The sequence below is a fragment of the Hyperoodon ampullatus genome, assembly GCF_949752795.1.
Source record: "Hyperoodon ampullatus genome assembly, chromosome: X".
Taxonomy (NCBI): domain Eukaryota; kingdom Metazoa; phylum Chordata; class Mammalia; order Artiodactyla; family Ziphiidae; genus Hyperoodon; species Hyperoodon ampullatus.
In genome coordinates, this window is record NC_136913.1 from 75699654 (window position 1) to 75725170 (window position 25517).

The window sequence follows — 25517 nt, forward strand, 5'->3', positions numbered from 1 at the left end:
CTTCAAATACCAATATCTTTTTTAATGGAGAAATATTAGAGACATTTCTATCAAGTTCATGGACAATGCAGGAGTATTTATTATCTCTGTTTCTATTTAATGCTACTATTCAACACTTTTTTTAAAACATCATTATTGGAGTATAATTGCTTTACAATGGTGGACTATTTTCTGCTTTATAACAAAGTGAATCAGTTATACATATACATATGTTCCCATATCTCTTCCATCTTGTGTCTCCCTCCCTCCCACCCTCCTTATCCCACCCCTCTAGGAGGTCACAAAGCACCGAGCTGATCTCCCTGTGCTATGCGGCTGCTTCCCACTAGCTATCTCTTTTACATTTGGTAGTGTATATAAGTCCATGCCACTCTCTGACTTTGTCAGAGCTTACCCTTCCCCCTCCCCATATCCTCAAGTCCATTCTCTAGTAGATCTGTGTCTTTATTCCCGTCTTACCCCTAAGTTCTTCATGACCTTTTTTTTTCTTAGATTCCATATATATATGTTAGCATATGGTATTTGTTTTTCTCTTTCTGACTTACTTCACTCTGTATGACAGACTGTAGGTCCATCCACCTCACTACAAATATCTCAATTTTGTTTCTTTTTATGGCTGAGTAATATTCCATTGTATGTATGTGCCACATCTTCTTTATCCATTCATCTGATGATAGACACTTAGGTTGCTTCCATGTCCTGACTATTGTAAATAGAGCTGCAATGAACATTTTGGTACATGACTCTTTTTGAATTTTATTCAATATTTAATATTAGTCAATACAATTTGACAAGAAATATCAACGAGGCATTCTAATAGATTCAAAAAAGTAAAATTATCTCTATTTGTAGAATATGTGATAGTTGTGCTGGCAAAAGTGTTGCTCAAGACTACCAACAGGGTCAGTGATTTCCTAGGACTCAAAAAACTCAGCTTATAGTTTTATTCATTTTTTTTTATTTCAATAAAAGTATACAAAGGAAAACAAGCAAAGAAAACAAGGTACATTGGGGAAAACATGGACAAGCCAGGTGCTATGTTTCAAGAGTCCTCTCCCGGTGGAGTTAGATGGCATGTACTTAGTTCTTCCAGCACCAAATTGTAACAACAGGTATGAAATATGTACCAAGGATAGATTGAATCTCATTAGAGACTCAGTCCCCAAGCTTTTTATTGGAGGCTGGTCCTGGAAGTATCTTCTGCCTAACACATATAAAAATTCCAGTCTCTCAGAAGAAAAACAAGTGTTCACTGTAAACCACATTGTTTGTACAACAATTAGGCACAGTGAGCCTCTCTTATCAGTTCTGGTAATGATGTAAACCTTCTCAAATGCAAGTTCCCACATGCCTATGAAAGGCCAAACTTGCAAGAAGGTCTTTCTAAAGATAATAATCTGGGGCTTGCTCTGTTAATTATTTTCTGTACAATAGTCTAACTGGAAAACCCAAAATAATCAATGATAAGACCAAATTAAGAAAAAAAAAAGAATGCAATGAGTAGCAGGATACTAAGTTAATGTACAATAATCAGTAAACTTCATATACATAAATAATAAAGAGTTAGAGTACATAATGGTAAAAAGAAACATTCAAATTACAATAACAATAAAGAAGATTAAGTATTTAGGAAGAAGTTTAACAAGGAATGTGCAAAACCTATGTTTTAAAAATTTTAAAACCTTCCTGAGCAACATTTAAGAACACTTGAAACAGAAAATGTCCCTTAATCTTGGATGGCACAAATCAAGTATTAGCAGGAGGTCAATTATCCTTAAGTTAATTTATAAATTCAATGCAAATCCAATAAAAATATTAAAAAAAACAATTTTATGCAGTTAGATACATTGATACTGAAGTTCCCCTAATCAAAAAAATATGAAAGAATAGCTAGGAAAATACTGAAAAAGATAAAGTATAAGGGAGAACTAGCTTTACCAGTCATTGAAACATACTTTAGAGTCTCTGTATTTAGAACAGTATAGTACAGTACATGAGTAGAAAAAATATACCACTGGAATAGAATTTAATGTCTAGAATTACATACAAAAACATATGGACATTTAGTGTATGACAAAGTTGGTATCTCAACTCACAGTGTAAAAAATGGACTTTTTAATAAATTATAATTGGACAATTGTTTAACCATTTGGAGAAAAGATAAATCTCATGTCTCACACTATGCCAAAGAATAAACTTCAAAAGAATTAGGGATCTAAATGTACAATATGAACCTTCAAAGTACCAGAAGAAAAATTAATAAAAATCTAATTTTATACCTTTTTAAATTGAGGTAAAATTGACATATAACATTATATTAGTGTTAGCTCTACAACATAATGATTTCATATTTGTATACATTGTAAAATAATCATCATAATAAGTCTAGTTATCATTTGTCACTCTACAGTTACAGATTATTTTTCTTTTCTTTTTTCATATGATGAAGACTTTGAAGACTTACCTACTTAGCAACTTTCAAATATTCAATACAATATTATTAAGTGTAGTCACTATTCTGTATATTATAGGAAAATTTATCTTTAACCTTAGTACAGTGAAAGATTTTCTCTGGCTTAAAATCCATAGACAATAAAAATGATTGATAAATTTGACTTTTTTTAAAAGTTTGTATGACCAAAGTTACCATAAGCAAAGCCAAAAGGCAACTGACAGAGAAAATATTTGCAGTATATACTATAGACAAAAAGTTGTTTTCTCTAATATACAAGTAACTATTAAATATTTAGGGACAAAAGGCCAAAAGCTCAGTGGAAAAAATGGGAATGATACACAAAAAGATAATTAACCAAAAGTGTAAAAATGACTTTCAAAAATACTAAAAATTCTCAATCATAAATAGAGAAATGTAAATTTAAAAAAGTAAATAAATAAGACACCATTCCTCACCTATCAGACTGACAAAAAATCAAAACAACAACAGATTCTGTTGGGAAGGCTGTGGAAAAACAGGTACTCTCAGTTCAATTTCAGTTGTTCAGACAGGAAATCTTGGTAACATGATTTTAAATTAAATTTATTTTTGAGGTAGTTGTAGACTTATATGTAGTTATAAGAAATAACACAGAGATTCCAAGTACCCTTTACCCAGTTCCCTCCAATGGCAATATCTTAACACTATAGTACAATATCACAATCAGAATACTGACACTGTTCAACTCAACCATGTTATTCAGATTTCCCAGTTTTATTTATATTCATGTCTATGTCTATGTGTGTGTATGTGTGTGTGTGTGTGTGTGTGAATGTGCCTGTATTTAGTTCTATACAATATCACGTGTAAGTTCATGTAAGCAACCACCATCTGAATCAAGAAACAGTATCCTTACCACAAGAGTCCCTAATTTTTGGCAACATACTTGAAATCTCAATTTTTCTCATATCCCATGACCTATTCACTAGAAAATCCAAAGTGGTCCATTTAAAACATAAGTGAAATCATGACATTCTTCAGGGACTCACAGACCTTTATAACTGCCTATTTTCATAGGTGATTTGGCCTCTGTGTACCTCTCTGGCCTTATATTTTACCACCCTCCCTGGGACTCACTCTGACTAGGGTACACTAGCCTCCTTGCTGTTTCACAGTCACAATCAGTATGCTACTGTTTCTGAGTTTTTGCATTCATTGTTCTTTCTTCCTTGAATGCTTTTACCTCAGAAATGTACATGTCTTCCTCACTTTAAAGACTCTGTTCTAATGTCATTGATTTAGAGGAACCTTTCCTAACAACCTCATACAAATAGCACCCTCTAGCCTGACACTACTTATTCTTCACATCCTGCTTTATTTTCCTCCATAGCACCTATTAATATCTGACATCTTGTATATATATACTCATACATGTGTTTACATTGTCTATATCCTTTTACTACAAAGAAAGTTTTATGAAATTTACGTGTCAGTCTTATATTGAGTAGTGCTGGAGCATGTAGTAAGATAATAATATTTGCTGAATACATGAATGAGAAGAAATAGAACACAAATAAGTCGTGTCTGGTAGTGGTGGTGATGGGGAGATACTACCTATTAAACAAATGCATCTAGATAAAAGATTAATACAAATAAAGAACTGAACATTTATAAATATGTGACATTTGACCTATTATTAGTTGATCTGTCAGTCTGCTGACCTACCTCTCTATTTATTGTGAAAAAGACACACACACACATGTTTGTGTAAGCACAGAAAACATGTCTGTAAGGATACACCCCGAAGTGCTAACTTTATGTAGCTAATACTGTTGGTGCCACATCTAGATCCATGTGTCACCTCAGCTTCTGAAAATTTTGTTCTAAAAATATCGACCAACAAACTTGAGAGCTTGCCCTTAGCTACTGGATCTACTGCCCTGTACAGGGATAGCTGGAGATTTACTCCCCTGCCCCTTAACCACTGGTAGCCAAATACTGAGAGAAGTAGGAATACAAGAACTTCAGCATCTTTTTCTAGATACAGGAAAAAAAAAAACTTTGAGGCTGGGCTGACTACATAATTTATAGGGCCCAGTGCAAAATAAAAATGAGAGGATTCTTGTTCAAAAATTAAGAGGATCCCTTCCAAGTGGGTGGGGGCGCTGTGCAGTTAGGCCTCATGTCCATGAAGCTGACCCTGTTTTGAAGTATATTTTATGCTTCAGAGGTATAGAATCTCTGATTTCACCTGAAATTGCATCCTTTTTGGATCCTTGTTTTTCCTGCCGCTTGCTTTTTACAATTTTCCTAGGAGTACTCCCTTAATAAATCACTTACACCTGAATCCTTATCTAAAAATCATCATTATGCATAGTAAAAGTCTTCACAATGTAACTGTGAAGTCAGTAAAATGCTATATAATATATAATATGCTGCATTTGATATCCAATTAGGGAGAGTATGCCAAATAATCAGCAAAAGTTTACCCACCCATAAATATTATATCCTGTCACTTTTCTAACACTTATAATTTTGGTAATATTGTGACAAAAAATCGATTTAAATAAACAAGTAAACATACAAAAATCCTATCACAATATGTTCTCTACATCCACAGTAAAATGAGAAACAGGAAGGCAAACTTTGCTCAAAGTGTTTGCTTTTCCTGAGTATTTCAAAGCTTTAAAAAAAAAAAGTAGTCATGAAAGTTTCCATATCCTCATAAATGCTCTAAAGCAGTTTGAGAGATGTTTGTAGAGAATGTTTTCACTCTCAAAATAACCATGGAGAGCTTTAAAGGAACTGTGAAGTGGCATGAGCTGTGAAGTGGCATGATAAGAGTGGTGAGGCATATTTGGCACATATAAAATGTGAGCCTCTTTTGAGCTATTGAATTGGATTGTCACTCTTTTTACTGCAATGAATTCAATCTCCTTATTCTCTCCACTTCAAACGATTCATTTCAATAAGTATAGGGAGCATATCTGGAAACTCCAACGACTGGACTCTTTCTGTGAACAGACAAATAACAGACCTAACTAGGGGAAGGGTTTAGTTATCAAAGGAAATTTCAGTCAATTCCCCAATCCGAAACTGCCTTTCAATAGTTATTAATATGAAGCTGATGTGTCCGGGTTATACTAGGCTAGTGAACAAAAATACATATGGCAGGCTTAAATATTTCTGTAACACATGAGTTTCTTGTGAGGGTTCTGCTGGAGTTATGGACCAGACATATTTACCACCTTATCATTTAAGAATTATTGGACAATAAAATACTTTGTGCATGTGAGGACTTTCTAATTTTCCCTGATAACAGTGTATGTCTGCTGACTTTAGTAGTTCTCTTATACGCACCTCTCAGTATAATAATAGTGAATTTTCTTGGTAGTGGCCGGTTAATAGATTAAAATATTAGAATTCAAAGTAACAGAATAAAAACAAAACAAAATGAACTGAAAATTGGAAATGGATCAGAGACAGAAGACAGTAGAGACTCTATGCGTGTGAAATTTTGCCAATGATTGACTAAAGTATGGTAACTTGTCAGAATCAAGTGTCGGACACAACGTGGAACAGACACCTACAGTGGGGAACAAGCAAATAATTTGTATCATAGTAAGCTTTATATGGTGTAGGACATATTTTTAATATTTATCTTAATTTTAGTTTCACTAGTAAGCACATAAAATTAGTCTTATGGCTCATAAAGTATAAACTTGAACATAAAATGAGGGGTTAATGACAGAGAGTTAGCAGGAATGACTAGATTTCTCTTGAATCCATTCGTGTATGCACATGGAGAGGTAGATAAATCATGTCAATTTTATGTATCCTGGAGGTATTCAGATAAAAGATAAGAAAAATATTGTTGCTCAGAAAGCCCAATTGTCATTCTTTTTAAATGTAAAATTGGAATTGAGAAAATGTACTTACTGAGGTGGTATAGACAAATGTTCATAGATTCTCAGAACCTTCAGTTAAACTGATTTTTATCTCAGGTTCTGACTTCCTTATAAACTCTCATTTGCTGATCCTCTTCAAAGGAACAATCGATTAGGTTTTTCAAACATCTATAAGTGTGTTTCTGCAGCCCTCTTTATCTCCAGAAAATCCTAATTAGTTTCAACCCATTTTTTTAGCTATCCCAGCAGTACTACAGAAAAACCTCACGTTCTAGCAACCCAGGAAGAATGGGTCACTATGCAAAGCTATTTTGGCCTAGATTAACAATTCAGAATTTATCCTTCTAATCACCAGGAAACTTTTTCTCAGATGTTGGTCAGTAATACAGTGTGGAGATCAAACAACCAGGCTGGTTAACTTCTGAATGAAACTCCACATGTACCACATGTCAGAATGTAGCAGAAAGTAGGCAGCAGACACTTACAGGAGTATGTATATTTAGTGCATATTGTATGATACCTGTAAAGCACTCATTAACCGTAAGATTCAAGGTAATAAGTATGTTATCAAGCATTTACCTTGGCTCAGCCATATGAAATTGAGAATTTACTTCATTATAGAATTAATATCACCTTAAGGGATCATTTTGTTAAATTTTTTCTCGTACATTATATAATTGGAGACATTCTTTGTCATCTGTTTAAAACACACTTTGCCTTATATGGTGCCAAAAGCCTTAAGCATAATGGACCCAGGCAGCCTCCATGGAGAGATTATTTGACATTTGTACATCTATAAGAATCAGTCACATGTCCCTTGCTTAACCTCCTGTTAAATGCTCATATCTAACTTCAAATCGGTCTCCAGAAAGCTGTTTTGATTATAAATTTATTGAAAAATCTATAAACATTTTTCTTCTTAACTTGACCCTTGAGAGGAAAAACTATCTCATACAGAATATTTATTGTTATCACTGAAAGCACTTCCACATACCATCCCCTCCCTTTCTGGGACCTCTCAACATTATATGAGACAAAATATGTTTTAACATTATAAGTTTGCTTTTCCTTTAGATATACTTCCTTAATGATGCCTTCTGATTTCTCCTTATGTTGGCACTTAATTTCCTTTTTTTTTCCCCAGCAATAGGGGCATGATATTTTTTAACCATGAAGTAATTTGAAAAGTCATATAATATATTTACCACCATTCTTTAGAATAAATGCATGTATACCACTGAATGCCTTTTCTGTACTGAAGGCAAAAAGATGAATGGGTTTGTCTTTGCTATAAATAATTGACCTTGGTAACAAAGGAGCTGAATGGCTCCCTTGATCCTGAAGAGAACACACACAGAGGAGGTTAGAGTGAGAAATATTATCTTTATAATATCTCACTCTATTTTATAAAAAGAAACAAATATATTTTGAATGAAGCAATTTGTAAATGGAATTTAATATTTAGTAATATGTTTCTCTGAAAGCTGATTCTATACAATATACAGAGGATTTTCAGTTTTGAAAACGCAATCTGTGCAAATTATTCTAGTTGCTTTTAGCAAAGGCAGGAAATTTTCTTTTGCTTCTTTTGAGTTGTGAATTTCATTTAACATATAAAGTCAGTTCCTTATACTGGTATACTTCTCCTCGGGGACTAAATTAATGCAAATCTAAGACGTACTGGATGTTCCAAAATAAATAAATAAATAAATAAATAAATAAATAAAGCTATTCTACTGACCTGTATCCTTTTGCTGCACCTTCCCATATTTTTTTCCTCTCTCTCTGTCTCTACCTCTAACTTTGACCAGTCAGATTCCTTAGGTGATTAAAAAGCAGTGAAAGTAGGTATTATAATTTGGCTAAGATAACTTTTTTTTCTCTTACAAAATAAGCTTTTATTTGGAAGGACAGAATAATTTAAGGTGCAGGCTCTGGTATAATTTTGGTACCTGAAAACATATTTGTATAAAATGACATGACTCTTTTTTTTTTTTTTTTTTTTTTTGGCCGTGGCACGCAACTTGAAAATTCATAGTTCCCCAACCAGGGATTTAACCCTCACTTCAAGGGAATTTCGCTCATTCCAGTCTTAAACAGCCCCTGTTTCCATACCTTAGCACAGTCCTATTTTCCAGGCACATGCTAATTGCATGAAGACATAGAAATTGACCAGCTGATTAGTGAATTAAAAAAGTTGAAAAATTAAGGGACTCTTTTTGATAGTCTCTTTTTTCATATTTCTTTGTTTCATTTTATTTTAAATTTTAATTGGAATATAGTTGATTTACAATGTTGTGTTAGTATGTGCTGAATAGCAAAGTTAATCAGTTATACATACACATATATCCACTCCTTTTTAGATTCTTTTCCCATATAGGTCATCACAGAATATTGAGTAGAGTTCCCTGTGCTATACAGTAAGTCCTTATTAGTTATCTATTTTATATATAGTAGTGTGTATATGTCAATCCCAGTCTCCCAGTTTATCCCTCTCTCCCCCTTTCCCCTTATTAACCATAAGTTTGTTTTTTTACATTTGTGACTCTATTTCTGTTTTGTACATAAGTTCATTAGTACCATATTTTAGATTCCACATATAAGCGGTGTCATATATTTGTCTTTCTCTGGCTGACTTACTTCACTCGGTATAACGATCCCTAGGTTCATCCATGTTGTTGCAAATGACATTTTTGTGTTTTTTTTTTTTTGTGGCTGAGTAATATTACATTTTATATAAGGTACCACATCTTCTTTATCTATTCCTCTCTCAATGGACATTTAGGTAACTTCTGAATAGGAAAACTTTAAAAATCATATAGGCAAAGAGATTCTAAATCTCTTCAAGACCTCTTGACGAGTTGGGCAAAGATGTGCTGCTCCAGTACAACTTTTTAAAGTAGTGTTTATGTTGAATTTTGTCTCCCCAAAATTTACGTCTAAGTTCTAACTCCAGGGCTATAGGTCAAATGTTTGAGTTTCTCCAAAATTCATTTATTTTTTTAACATCTTTATTGAAGTATAATTGCTTTACAGTGGTGTGATAGTTTCTGCTTTATAACAAAGTGAATCAGCTATACGTATACATATATCCACATATCTCCCAACTCTCCCTCCCACCCTCCATACCCCACCTCTCTAGGTGGTCACAAAGCACCGAGCTAATCTCCCTATGCTATACGGCTGCTTCCCACTAGCTAACTATTTTACATATTGTAGAGTATGTATGTCCATGCCACTCTCTCACTTCGTCCCAGCTTACCCTTCCCCCTTCCTGTGTCCTGAAGTCCATTCTCTACATCTGCATTTTTATTCCTCTCTTGCCCCTAGCTTTTTTTTCTAGATTCCATAAATATGTGTTAGCATATGGTATTTGTTTTTCTCTTTCTGACTTAGTTCACGCAGTATGACAATCTCTACGTCCATCCACCTCACTACAAATAACTCAGTTTCGTTTATTTTTAAGGCTGAGTAATAATTCATTGTATACATGTGCCACATTTTCTTTATCCATTCATCTGTCAATGGACACTTAGGTTGCTTCCATGTCCTGGCTATTGTAAATAGTGCTGCAATGAACATTGTGGTACATGACTCTATTTGAATTATGGTTTTCTCAGGATATATGCCCAGTACTGGGATTGATGGGTCATAAGGTAGTTCTCTTTTTATACTTTAAAGGAACCTCCATACTGTTCTCCATAGTGGCTTTATCAATTTACATAACCATCAACATTGCAAGAGGGTTCCCTTTATTCCACACCCTTTCCAGCATTTATTGTTTGTAGATTTTTTGATGATGGCCATTCTGACAGATGTGAGTTGATACCTCATTGTAGTTTTGATCTGAATTTCTCTAATGATTACTGATGTTGAGCATCCTGTCATGTGTTTCATGGCAATCTGTATATCTTCTTTGGAGAAATGTCTATTTAGGTCTTCTGCCCAGTTTTTTGGATTGGGCTGTTTGTTTTTTTGATATGAAGCTGCATGAGCTGTTTATATATTTTGGAGAATAAACCTTTGTCAGTTGCTTTGTTTGCAAATATTTCCTCCCATTCTGAGGATTGTCTTTTCATTTTGTTTATGGTTTCATTTGCTGTGCAAAAGCTTTTAAGTTTCATTAGGTCCCATTCATTTATTTTTGTTTTCATTTTCATTTCTTTAGGAGGTGGGTCAAAAAGGATCTTGCCATGATTTATGTCATAGAGTGTTCTGCCTAAGTTTTCCTCTAAGAGTTTTATAGTGTCCAGCCTTACATGTAGGTCTTTAATAGATTTTGAGTTTAATTTTGTGTATGGTGTTAAGGAGTGTTCCAATTTCATTCATTTATATATAGCTGTCCAGTTTTTGAAGCACCACATATTGAAGAGGCTGTCTTTTCTCCATTTTATATTCTTGCCTTCTTTATCAGAGAAAAGTTGTATACATGTGCATGGGCTTATCTCTGGGCTTTCCAACCTGTTCCATTGATCTATATTTCTGCTTTTGTTCCAGTACAATACTGTCTTCATTACTTTAGCTTTGCCATATAGTCTGAAGTCAGGAAGTGTGATTCCTCCAGCTCTGTTTTTCTTTCTCAAGATTGCTTTGGCTCTTCGGGGTCTTATTTGTTTCCATACAAATTGTGAAAATTTTTGTTCTATTTCTGTGAAAAATGCCATTAGTCATTTAATAGGGATTGCATTGAATCTGTAGATTGCTTTTTGTAGGATAGTAATTTTCACAATGTTGATTCTTCCAATCCAATAACATGGTATATCTCTCCATCTGTTTGTATCATCTTTAATTTCTTTCATCAGTGTCTTATAATTTTCTGCATACAGGTCTTTTTTCTCCTTAGGTAGGTTTATTCCTAGGTATTTTATTCTTTTTTTGCAATGGTAAATGAGAGTGTTTCCTTAAATTCTCTTTCAGATTTTTCATCATTATGGTATAGGAATGCAAGAGATTTCTGTGCATTAATTTTGTATCCTGCTACTTTACCTAATTCATTGATTTGTTCTATTAGTTTTCTGGTAGCATCGTTAGGATTCTCTATGTATATTATCATGTCATCTGCAAAAAATGACCACTTTATTTATTCTTTTCCCATTTGAATTCCATTTATTTCTTTTTCTTCTGTGATTGTTACAGCTAAATCTTCCAAAACTATGTTGAATAAGAGTGGTGAGAGTGGGCAAACTTCTCTTGCTCCTAAACTTAGTGGAAATGCTTTCAGTTTTCACCATTGAGAACAATGTTGGCTGTGGGTTTGTCATATATGGCCCTTATTATGTTGAGGTAACTTCCCTCTCTACCTCCTTTCTGGAGGCTTTTTATCTTAAACGGGTGTTCAATTTTGTCAAAACCATTTTCTGCATCTATTGTGATGATCATATTGATTTCCTCCTTCAATTTGTTAATATGGTGTATCACATTGACAGATTTGTGTATACTGAAAAATCCTTGCATTCCTGGGATAAACCTCACTTGATCATGGTGTATGATCCTATTAATGTGCTGTTGGATTCTGTTTGCTAGTATTTTGTTGAGAATTTTTGCATCAGCGTTCATCATTGATATTGGCTTGTAGTTTTCTTTTTCTTCTGACATCTTTGTCTGGTTTTTGTATCAGGGTAATGGTGATGCCATAGAATGTGTTTGGGAGTGTTCCTTCCTCTGCTATATTTTGGAAGAGTTTGAGAAGTATAGGTGTTAGCTCTTCTCTGTTTGATAGAATTTGCCTGTGAAGTCATCTGATCCTGGGCTTCTGTTTGTTGGCAGATTTTAAATCACAATTTCACTTTCAGGGCCTGTGATTGGTCTCTTTATATTTTGTATTTCTTCCTGGTTCAGTCTTGGCAGGTTGTGCTTTTCTAAGAATTTGTCCATTTCTTCCATTTTATTGCCATATAGTTGCTTGTAGTAATCTCTCATGATCCTTTGTATTTCTGCAGTGTCAGTTGTTACTTCTCCTTTTTCATTTCTAATTCTATTGATTTGACTCTTCTTCCTTTTTTTCTTGATGAGTCTGGCTAATGCTTTATCAATAGTGTTTAACTTCTCAAACAACCAGCTTTAATTTTATTGATCTATGTTATTGTCTCCATCTTTTCTTTTTTATTTATTTCTGATCTGATATTTATGAATTATTTCCTTCTGCTAACTTTGTGGTTGTTTTGTTCTTCTTTCTCTAATTGCTTTAGGTGTAAGTTTAGGTTGTTTATTTGAGATGTTTCTTGTTTCTTGAAGTAGGATTGTATTGCTATAAACTTCCCTCTTAGAACTGCTTTTGCTGCATCCCATAGGTTTTGAGTCATCATGTTTTCATTGTCTTGGCTTCTAGGTATTTTTTTTCATTTTGTGTTTGATTTCATCAGTGATCTCTTGACTATTTAGTAATGCATTGTTTAGGCTCCATGTGTTTTTTCTTTTATTTTTTACACATTATTTTCCTGTAATTGATATCTAGTCTCATAGCACTGTGGTCAGAAAAAATACTTGATACAAATTCAATTTTCTTAAATTTCCCAACGCTTGATTTGTGACCCAGGATATGATCTCCCCTAGATAATATGCCATGAGCACTTGAGAAAAACGTGTATTCTGTTGGTTGTGGATGGAATGTCCTATAAATATCAATTAAGTCTATCTTGTTTAATGTATCATTTAATGATTGTGTTTACTTATTTATTTTAATTTTGTGGATCTGTCCATTGGTGAAAATGAGGTGTTAAAGTACCTTACTATGATTGTGTTACTGTCAATTTCCCCTTTTATTGCTGTTAGCATTTGCCTTTGTATTCAAGTTCTTCTATGTTGGGTGTATAAATATTTTCAATCATTATATTTTCTTCTTGGATTGATCCCTTGATCATTATGTAGTGTCCTTCTTTGTCTCTTGTAATAGTCTTTATTTTAATTCTATTTTTTTCTGATATGAAATTGCTACTCTAGCTTTCTTCTGATTTCCGTTTGCATGGAATATCTTTTTCCATCCTCTCACTTTCTATCTGTATGTGCCTCTGGGTCTGAAGTAGGTCTCTTGTAGACAGCATATATACAGGTCTTGTTTTTGTATTCATTCAGCCAGTCAATTTTTTTGATTGGAGCATTTAATCCATTTGTATTTAAGGTAATTTTCAGTATGTATATTCCTTTTACCATTTTCTTAATTTTTTTTGGTCTGTTATTGTAGGTCTTTTCCTTCTCTTGTTTTTCCTGCCTAGAGAAGTTCCTTTAGCATTTGTTGTAAAGCTGATTTGGTGGTGCTTAATTCTCTTAGCTTTTGCTTGTTTGCAATGTTTTTAATTGCTCCTTTGAATCTGAATGAAATCCTTGCTGGCTAGAGTAATTTGGTTGTAGGTTTTTCCCATTCATCACTTTAAGTATGTCCTGCCACTTCCTTCTGGCTTGCAGATTTTCTACTGAGTAATCAGTTGTTAACCTTATGGGGATTCGCTTGTATGTTATTTGTTGCTTTTCCCTTGCTGCTTTTAATATTTTTTCTTTGCCTAATCCCAAATGTGTTGGTGTTTGGATTTTGGGTCTTTTGGACATGATTAGGTCATGAAATTGGAGACCTCATGAGTGAAATTGGTGCCCTGTTGAAGGAGACCCCAGAGAGATTTATCTCCCCTTATTCTATGTGAGGGCATACAGAAAAGTCAGCTGCCTATGAACCGGGAAATAAGCTCTCATCATATAATACATCTGCCTGGAACTTGGACTTCCCAGCATCCAGAATTTGAGGAATATTTTTTTATTGCTTGTAATATTATCGTATTTTTGCTATAGGATCCAAACTGACTAAGACATCCAGGTATCTGTGAATGTGTCCTTATTTGAAAATAAGGTCTTCTTTTCAGATGTCATCAAGTTAAGATGAAATTATGTTGTATTAGTGAGCCCTAAAACTGATATGATTTATGTCTCTATAAGAAGAATATAGGACATAGAGAGACAGAGAACTGCACATGTAAGAAGGCCATATGATGATGAAGACAGACTTAGAGTGATGTGGCTGCAAGCTAAGGACACCAAGAATTTCCAGCAACCACCAGAAGCTAGGAAAGAAGCATGGAACAGCACCTCCCTCAGAACCTCTGGAAAGAACCAACATCCTTGACATTTTAATTTCAAACCTTTGACCTGTAGAACTGTGAGAAAATTAGTTCCTATTGTTTTAAGCCACCCAATTTGTGGTGACTTGTTATGGCAGCCTTAGGAAACTAACACAGATTTTGATATTGGAAGTGGAGTACTGTTGTAACAAATACCTGAAATTATAGAAGTTGCTTTGGAATTGGGTAATAGGGAGAGGCTGAAAAATTTTGATGTGCATAATAGAAAATAAAACCTAGATTGCCTTGAAGACGCTGTTTGTAGAAATGTGGACATTAAGCAAAATTATGTAGAGGGCTCAGAAAGAAGACAGGAGAGCTTTAAACTTCTACTGTTTTAGAGGTTGCATATATCATGTACAGAATGTTGTTAGAAATATAAATGTCAAATGTGCTTCTAGTAAGGTCTCAGACCGAAATAGTAACATGATATTGGACACTAGAGAAAAAGGTGATCCATTTTAAAAAGTAGGAGAAAATCTGGCTGAATTATATTCTACTGTGTAACAGAAAGTAGAATTTGTAAGCTAAAGAGATTTCCAAGCAAAGTATTAAAGATGCAGCCAGATTTCTCCTTGTTGCTTATAGTAAACTGTGAGAGGGTACACATGAATTGAGGAAGGAGCTGTTAAACAAAGAGGAACCAGAACTTGATGATTTGGAAAATTCTCAGTCTATTAATATTGCAAAATGTAAGAAAGTGTGCTTTAGAGAGAACACTGTGTGGCCGGAGAGGCTTGCTGGAGAGATGAACTGAGTGACTTATAGATCCAATCAAACATCTCAGGAGAAATACTGCCAGATTGGATTGAAGGAGGGAAAGAAGGACATCTGTCAGATTTGTGGGATTCTACAATCAGGAAACAGGCTGCACCGTGGGCAGGACTACTGCTAAGAGCTAAATAGTGGGGTTTTTGACCCTTTAGTGGCACAGTGGTGAGGGTCAAGAGGTCCTCTGAAGGTCCAGTGGTTGTGGCTTATTGAGCCTCCATGGGTCCAGAGGGTGGATCAAACCACAGAGAATCACTCATTCCATTAAAACCTAATGGAATTTTCCCTGTTGGTCTTCATATGCGCTTAGAATGTATGACCCCTTGTTTCCTTTTTACCTTTTTGCTTTTAGAATGGAATATCTATCTACACCTGTCCCACCATTGTATTTGGAGGCAAGTAACTTGTTTCCTTGTTTCACATGTCCACAGATGAAGAGATATTTTTCTTCACAGTGAATCATTCCTGGAGTCTCACTCATAACTGACTTAGATGATTTTGAAGATGAGATATGGAATCTTATATTTGTATAAGATTTTAGTCTTGGCATTAATGCTGGCATGATTTAAGACTTTGGGGAATTTAGGAAAGGTGAATGCATTTTGCGAATAGGAAGAACAAAAATTTGAAGGAGGAAGAGGACAGTGTTGTGGGTTGAATATTGCTTCCCAAAAATCAATGTCAAACTCTTAACCTCAGGTACCTGTGAACATGACCTCATCTGAACATAGAGTCTCCGCAGATATAATCAAATTAAGATGAGGTCATATTGGATTGAGGATGCTCATAGTTTGATGACTTTTATTCTTAAAAAAGAGGGAAATTTGGATACAGAGACACACACAGAGCAAACTCCATGTGATGACAGAAGCAGAGATTGAAGTAATGCTTCTACATGCTAAGGAATGCCAAGGATTGTTGATAACCACCAGAAAGTGAGAAAGGCATGGATAGATTCTTCCTCAGAGTTTCTGGAAGTAACCAGTCTTGCCAATGTGTCAATTTTAGACTGCCTCCAGAACTGTAAGATAATAAATTTCTCTTGTTTTAGGCAAACTAGTTTGTGGTAATTTGTTACAGCAGCATTAGAAAAATAGTACTATCAGGAAACACTAGACTAGACCGGAAAATGATAAGAAAGTTACATTAAAATCAGAAAAACAAAGTCCTAGGTGGAAGAGAGTTGTTATAGCAGTATCTATAAGGATTTTTTTTTTAATTATCTGCCATGGTCCACTTCTATTCAAGGATATTAAAAATCCATTTCTTTTGAGGTACGCAAGCCTCTCACTGTTGTGGCCTCTCCCCTTGTGGAGCACAGACTCCGGAAGTGCAGGCTCAGCAGCCATGGCTCATGGTCCCAGCCGCTCCACAGAATGTGGGATCTTCCTGGACCAGGGCATGAACCCATGTCCCCTGCATTGGCAGGCGTACTCTTAACAACTGAGCCACCAGGGAAGCCCTAAAAATCCATTTTTGTTGCAACTAAAATATAGATACAGAGAGAGAAAATATCAGATTTCTATAATATTGAGCAAAGAAATTTATATCATAAGGATCCAGTTAGGAAACAGAATCCACACTCCAATTTGAGTAAGGAACTTTTAATGTAAAAAATTATTAACTAGTAACAACGAAGTAAATACTAAAGGATAAAAAGAACTCAAAATTATGTAAGTACAGCAGATATAGGTAGGAGCCATTACTTCGAGGGTGAGGAAGAGCATCCAAAGAAGGAAATAGTTTGGAAGATTTGCACCACCACCACAATCTCCTGCCTAAAACATAGTCAGACTTCTTTGGGATGGGTTTGGCTGTGGATTCCTGGATGGTAGGGAAGCTCACTGATGTGCTTTAGGCTGAAGCTGGGAATCATGAAACCACCCACTGATATGACAACAAAACTAGACTACTTGCAAGACTCTCTGGGTAGCTACCCTTGGGAACGCTACTGAAAATAGCTGGGAAGGTGAGTGTCACTAAAGATCCAGATGCTGCAAACCACACACCCCAGAAACAAACAGTGAAGGGACAATTAGAACCAGAAAAAGAAAACTCTTCTTTCTTTATTGAAAAAGTTTAACATAATGGCAAGTGGCAAGGTAGAAATATTTATAGAGTATACTTCCAGTATCACAAAGCAGGACCAAGAAAGATAGATTTGCAACTGGGAGGCAGTAAATTGACAACTGGCATGGGTGCAATTCCTTTTAAACTTGAGATGTGATATTTCTCATTTCCAGAAACAATGAGTTTGCAGTCTGTAAGCCCTGCACACTTAAGAAAATACCAATAAAGACTCAGATTTTCGCTTGACAAGTCTATGATTCAAAAAGTTGGTTATAAACAAGAATTAGTATTAAAAAAATAGAGATAACAAATCAAATAGATCTCCATTCACTGTTAACTATAGATTTTGCATGTTTATATAATGCTCAACTCTCAGAGGAAATGATAAAAAATTACTTCTGAGCTATATACTCCCCACTACAGTTAAAAAAAATATAGTATTATCAAAGTAAACAATTAGAATATCCCCTTTAATAACTGAGTATTTTTATTTCATTGTTTAGAATTTTGGCCACACTGGGTTATTTTTTACCTGTAAAAGTCTTCAAAGATGATGACACAGATTTAGTAAACAACAAATTATTCATTAAGCTTATAATTTTCCTTAATTAAATGTGACATTGCAAAGACTGAGATTCTGCTTAGAGTATTCGGGGTGGTTCACTTTAAATATATATAGAAATTTGATTACAGTATAGTTAAGGGAATATTTATGAAGCATTATTTTCCTTGTTATAAAAGTTTATTTGATGTTAGTACAGCATTTAAAAAATCACCATAATCAATAAATTGTTCAAGCAACATTTATACATGTTAAGAGTACTCAGTTTTCTTGAGAAAAATATTGACTAAAAGTGCAGATATTATCACCAAATCCCCAAGCATTAAAATGAGAATTTGTGTTTTGAAGAAAAGGAATACTAGATTTTGCACAGTTTAACATTGTAAAACAATACTAAATATACAGAATTCATTACATGAAATATTTATAGGCTGAAAATATAAAGTTCAATAAGAAAATAAGTATGTATCTAGAATGTGAATTCTAAACAAAAGATAATGTTAAGTAGACATATTTTGAGATGTGTTTGGATCTTTTGAAAATGACCTCCTATAAAAATTGACTTGGTAACATTGTCAATATATATTTCTGAGCTCTTTTAAATGTCTGATTCATGTAATATAAAGCATGAAAGAAAAACTCAATTATGAGTATAACACTTTGAAGCCAAATATTAACTCTTACTCGTTACAGGAATGTATTAATTTTGTGTATTATAATGAAAATAAAACAAAATATATACAGCAAACTGTTAATGTTACTTATTCAAATAGTAATGCAAAAAATAGCTCAAAATTCCATTGCTGCCTGTCATAGTTTGTCTAGAATATATAGTTATACAATTTTTCTCAAAACTTTTTTTTTCTGATACAGACAGCATCATGGTTCTCTGAAAAGTAATAGGGCCATAAACAAAATGTCAAAGAGGAATCTGACAGATGTCTATTTGAAATTTATTCTACTTATGTAGTTACCTGCTTCACTTCTCATTTATCAGAAACTTTTCATCAAAGCTTCTTCAGGTTTCAGTGATTCCTCAAATGAAAAACTATGTATTTTTTACTCAAGACACAGATGAAAACACATCTTTGTTCTAATGCCACAGGACTCAAAATGCAGTCTCAATAAAATGACAACATATTTAAATATTTATTCTAGTTCCATATCATCCTCAGAATCCTTGATGTACAATATTCCATATTAAATAAACACTTATGTACAAATAATGTGTACATACTAATATAAAAAATTGTCTTTTTTTCTGGAATCTTTTACCCAGCACAGAATAGGCATACATCTGTGCAACTGTGATAGGTAGCTGGGGGGCCTGAGACCTTAAAAGACACTCAAATGCCTTCTGAATCATCAAAAATTAAATTACTTTCAGTATAATTTCAGTTTTATGTGAGTTTTGTCTTTTAAGTCTCTGTAAATTGATATTTCTTGTGTAGACTATATGGTAAATCTCTGATAACTCAATATATGATTTGCTAGAAAGCTCTCTTTGTGACCATACTTGCTAAAAGAGAAGTTATTGTAACTTTGATCTGTATTAGCGCTTACAATTATTGGTTAAACTTTTGGAGATAATTTCCTAATTATCTCATCTTGAAACAGGTATCAGGCAACTATGTTATACTCTGCTCATGACCATTCTAAAAGAGACACAAATCCTCAGATACATTAAAACTACTGTGTCTTTTCCTGCTTAAGGAGAGATAGGGACACATTTTGTCTGTCTTAACTTCTTTTTATTCCCAATATTTAATTGGCTTAATACTTTGTGTTGTTTTACATAATAACAGTTGGATTTTTAGAAGTCTTTTTCTTAAATTCATGCATTGCTTTCTCATTTAGATTGAGCTTGGATATCTCTGGTGTGTAAATGTAGGCATCTCAATTGACATGTCTTTATCACAGAGAAGTATTATTTATGAAGATGTCTTTTTTATCAATTGCTTAATCAACTCAAAATATAAAATATGAATTTAAATATGTCCTATAATATTGGTTTTGTATATAGTGCATTTTTAATTTATATTTAAACTACTCACTTCATGCAATGACTTATACATATCAGACACTGAACAAATATTTTGTAAAGTAATGCAAAGCAATCTCTATCTTATTACCAATGGCATTTTTCACAGAACTAGAGCAAGAAATTTTACAATTTGTATGGAAACACACACACACACACAAAAACAGAATAGCCAAAGCAATCTTGAGGAAGAAAAATGGAGCAGGAGGAATCAGGCTCCCTGACATCAGACTATACTACAAAGCTACAGTAATCAAGACAGTATGGTACTGGAACAAAAACAGAAATATAGATCAATGGAACAGGATAGAAAGCCAAGAGATAAACCCACACACATATGGTCACCTTATTTTTGATAAAGGAGGCAAGAATATAAAATACAGAAAAGACAGCCTCCTCAGTAGTGGTGCTGGGAAAACTGGACAGCTACACATAAAAAATGAAACTAGAACACTTCCTAACACTATACACAAAGATAAACTCAAAATAGATTAAAGACCTAAATGTACACTGAACACTATACAAGTCTTAGAGGAAAACTTAAGCAGAAGAGTCTTAGACATTAATTGCAGCAAGATCTTTTTGATCCACCTCCTAGAGTAATGAAAATTAAAACAAAAACAAACAAATGAGAGAGACCTAATGAAAGTTAAAAGCTTTTGAACAGCAAAGGAAACCATAAACAAAATGAAAAGACAACCCTCAGAATTGGAGACAATATTTTCAAATGAAGCAGCTGACAGGGATTAATCTCCAAAATATACAAACAGCTTGTGTAGCTCAATATGAAACAAACAAACAAACAACACAATCAAGAAATGGGCAGAAGGCTTAAATAGACATTTTTACAAAGAAGACATACAGATGGCCAACAGGCACATGAAAAGATGCTCAACATCACTAATTATTAGAGAACTGCATATCAAAACACAATGAAGTATCACCTCATACTGGTCAGAATGGCCATCATCAAAAAATCTACAAACAATAAATGCTGAAGAGGGTGTGGAGAAAAGGGGACCCTTTTACACTGTTGGAGGGAATGTAAACTGATACAGCCACTATGGAGAACAGTATGCAGGTTCCTTAAAAAAACTAAATATAGTGGGCTTCCTTGGTGGCGCAGTTGTTGAGAGTCTGCCTGCCGATACAGGGGACACAGGTTCGTGCCCTGGTCTGGGAAGATCCCACATGCTGTGGAGCGTCTAGGCCCATGAGCCACGGCTACTGGGCCTGCACGTCCGGAGCCTGTGCTCCACAACAGGAGAGGCCATAACAGTGAGAGGCCCACATACTGCAAAAAAAAAACAAAAAACAAAAAAACTAAATATAGAACTACCCTGTGACCCAGCTGTCCCAACCTGGAGAACAGATAATTAAAAAAAAAAACATGTACCTCGATGTTCATTTCAGCTCTGTTTACAATAGACAGGACATGGAAGAAACCTAAACATCCATCAAGGGAGGAATGGATAAAGAAGATATAGTACATATATACAATGGAATATTACTCAGCCATAAAAAGGAATGAAATTGTGCCTTTTTCAGAGAAGTGGATAGACCTAGAAACTGTCGTACAAAGTGAAGTAAGTCAGGAAGAGAAAAACAAATATTGTATAATATCGCTTATATGTGGAATCTAGAAAAAATGATATGGATGAACTTATTTGCAAAGGCTAAGTAGAGACACAGATGTAGAAAACAAACTTATGGATACCAAGGGGGGAAGAGGGGGGTGGGATGAATTGGGCTATTGGGATTGACAGATATATTCTACTATGTATAAAAAAGGTAACTATTAAGGATATATGCTACTATATATAAAATAGGTAACTATTATTTTCTAAAAATAGAAAAAATCCATGGAATTTTTCATCTTGGAATTAAAACTAGATTTTTAAAATTCATAATAGACAATAACTTCAAAGACCATGTTTTTTTAAGGAGCATTTATCTAAGTTCTGAGATCATTCTTTGCTTATCAGGAATCAAAACTGACCTAATCAGATCATATAAGTTTATAAACCAGTATATACCTTTAAGGAAAAGAATATGGTAAATTATAATAAAAAGAAAATATCAATTAAAAATGGGCAAATATTTGAGTAGATATTCTCCAATGTGTGTGTGTGTATAATATAAAATTTTAAAAAGAACACTAAAATATGTGTCTTGCCTTAGGGAATGCAAATCAAAACCATAGAGAGATACCACTTCACATCTATGATCGAAAATATAAACAATAAATAGTATCGGTGAAGACATGCTAAATTGAAATCCTCATACATTATACGTTACTGGTGACATTAAAAAATGGTGCACCCAATTTGGAAAGCAGTTTGGCAGTTCCTCACATAGTTAAAAATAGAGTTACCACATGACACAGTTCCTAGATATATATCCCCAAACAAAGAAAAAATATGTTCACTAAAATACTTATAGATGAATGTTCATAGCAGCATCATTCATGACAGCAAAAAGAAAAAAAAAAAGAAAAAGCCCAAATATCCATCAACTGATGGATGAATTACTTCTTTGTCATATATTCATACAATGGAATATAGATCAAAATTAAAAAGGAATAAAGTACTGTTACATGTCTTAAGGTGGATGAACATTAAAAATGTTATGCTAAGTAAAAAAAGCCAAACACAAAAGACCCTATACTTTTTGATTCCATTTATATGAAATGTCCAGAATATGTGAATACATAGGGACAAAATGTAGATTAGTGGGCTTCCCTGGTGACGCAGTGGTTGAGAGTTCGCCTGCCAATGCAGGGGACACAGGTTCGAATCCTGGTCTGGGAAGATCCCACATGCCGTGGAGCAACTGGACCCGTGAGCCACAACTGCTGAGCCTGCGCGTCTGGAGCCTGTGCTCCGCAACAAGAGAGGCCACGACAGTGAGAGGCCCGTGCACTGTGATGAAGAGTGGCCCCCGCTTGCCACAACTAGAGAAAGCCCTCGCACAGAAACGAAGACTCAACACAGCCATAAATAAATAAATAAATAAATTTTAAAAAAATGTAGATTAGTGCTTCTCAAGGACTGTGGGGAGAAAAAAATGGAGAGTGACTGCTAATGGATTGGGAAGGGTGTGTGTTATTTTGAGATTAATGAAAATATCTTAATATTAAATTGGTTTTGTAATTGTACAATTTTATACATATAAAAAATCACTGAATTTTACAATTTAAAAGGATTATCTTATGGCACAAAAATTATATTTCAATGAAGCTGTTATTTTTAAAATAAATATATGATATTGATATAATCAAAGATACCACTAGACATAAAATGGGGGGAAAAGCCTGGGTACCATGATGAGGTGAAAGGATATAAGGACATCATCATCTTCATCATATAATTATATATATATTTTATGTCTAGTGGTATCTTTGATTATATCAATATCATATATATATATATATAGTCAGTGAAAGAACACTTTTTATGTGTAAGCCACATTCTAAGGGCTTTTTATGTATTAACTTCTTTAATACAGTAATCCCAAGAGGTATGTACTATCATTGTTCTCATTTTACTAATGAGGAAACTGAAGCAAAGAGAGATTAGGCAACATATCAGATATCATACAGCTGATATAAGACAAATGTCACAGAGTTAAAAAAACAGGCTTCGGATCCAGGCAATCCAGCTTCAGAGTCTATGCTATTAAAACTACTAAACTGACTCAAATAGTCAAAATATGCAATTAAGTTGCTATGGCATCCCTTTTGCACTCAAAACTCAGGAATAGGAGATAGACAAAAGTATTGGATAAAGAGCCAGGATGTTTAGAAGATCCCCATTAAGGGATGAGAGGAAGGGATTCCTTGTTTCTCAAGGCACAGCCTGTAAAAATTGTAAGCACCATAATAACAATAACATAACCACTATGTCATTAGAGAAGTAGAGTGGCAATGGTTGAAGGCATTAATTAAAAGTAGCTTCACAGTGTCCTGAATATTGTGGTATAAGGGGGATAACACAGCTGAATTTTCCCTGAACTTTTGGCATAGTTGAGAAGCATACAGATGCTGAGAAGAGTGTTAGAAGAAACCTGAGCTTGTGACAAGGAGACCACACATTTCAGATTACTTACAATCAGAGGCTTATAAATACTATAGACTTCTGAAATGGGTATCAATAAATGGTCTCAGGTGGAACCGGACATATTTTGGAAGACACCACAACAGAATGTCCTATAATTGTATCAGACTAGTTTTAGAGTATCAGAGACCATTAAAGTCTCTTTATCTATAACCTCTTGTATGCCATTTCAAATATCTAGGTGCCACCTTTTACTTCAGCCACTACCAGGTGATATTTTTTGTTCAGGCTTCCACTGGTTTTACACAGGTGCAAACTAACAGTACCTTTTCTAGGGCCCACACTGTTGACTTCTTATTTCTTGCTTTATATTTTCTATGACACTCATGGGAAACCTCTCTGCATTCACCTTATGCAACCTCAAAATGTGTGTATATTAATCCTTAGTCAACTATAACAATCTAATTTGTATTGGCTTTTGCTCCATCCTTGTTTTATTCCTCTGATCTTGTGTTCCTGCACCCTGGAATCACATTATCAAATACACTATTTACACATAAACTTTATTTTCTCAGACTAGGCTTTTACCAGGAACCCAAGTTAAAACAGACCAGAGGAGAACCTACAGATTCATTTATCCACACTAAATGACACAGACAGATGTTATCCAGAGAAGGAAGGGATGGGGATGACTATTGAGGGTGAATACAGCCCTATTAGATTTAGAAGGCTATACATTCTAAAGATGGATACAAAAATATTTCCATTTTACCTGTTTTTCCATAACTTGTACTTGACGCTCTCCAATTGAAAAATGGTATTTACGTCCCTTCTGTTTGAACCTGAGTAGGCATTTGGCTTCATTGTAACTAATAGAAAGAAATAGATATGATACTGTGCAACTCCTATAGCTAGGTTATAAAAGGTCATGTAGGTGGAAGACATTGTCCACTCAGGTTTGGAGCCCTGAGTGGACATGTAAGAAATCTGACTACCCTGAGACAGCTATGCTTTGATAAAGTTTGGGTTACTTTATCAAACTAAGAAGATGCATCTAAGTGCTGCCTCTGAGAGGCCCAGCTCTGGCACCAGAAATGTGAGTAAATAAGTCTTCAAATGATTCTAGTCCTCAGCTGTCAAAGCACTTGGAGCCTCTAAGTCTTACCAGCTGAGGCCCTAGTTATTGTAGAGATGCCCATACTATGACTTTTTTCAAATTTTTGACCCACAGAATCTGTGAGCTTAATAAAATGGTTGTTTTAGCCACTAATTTTGCAGTGGATTGGTATACAGCCATAGCAAGTAGAACAAGAAGAAATTTAAAATTTGCACTGACTTATTTTCTGAAGGAGATAATTTTAAACTCTTTTACAATGCTACCTTTAGCAATTTTAAGTCATTTTTCCATTACTATTAAGATGAATGGCAATTTGAAAGTAAGATAAGATTATTTGAAATGTGCAAATCTTGAATTTGCTACATGTATGTATATTATATATTCAAATAGAGAAAATGTATATAAAAAAATTAGCCACAATACACTTTAGTGGTCTATAGTAGTTCATACCCCT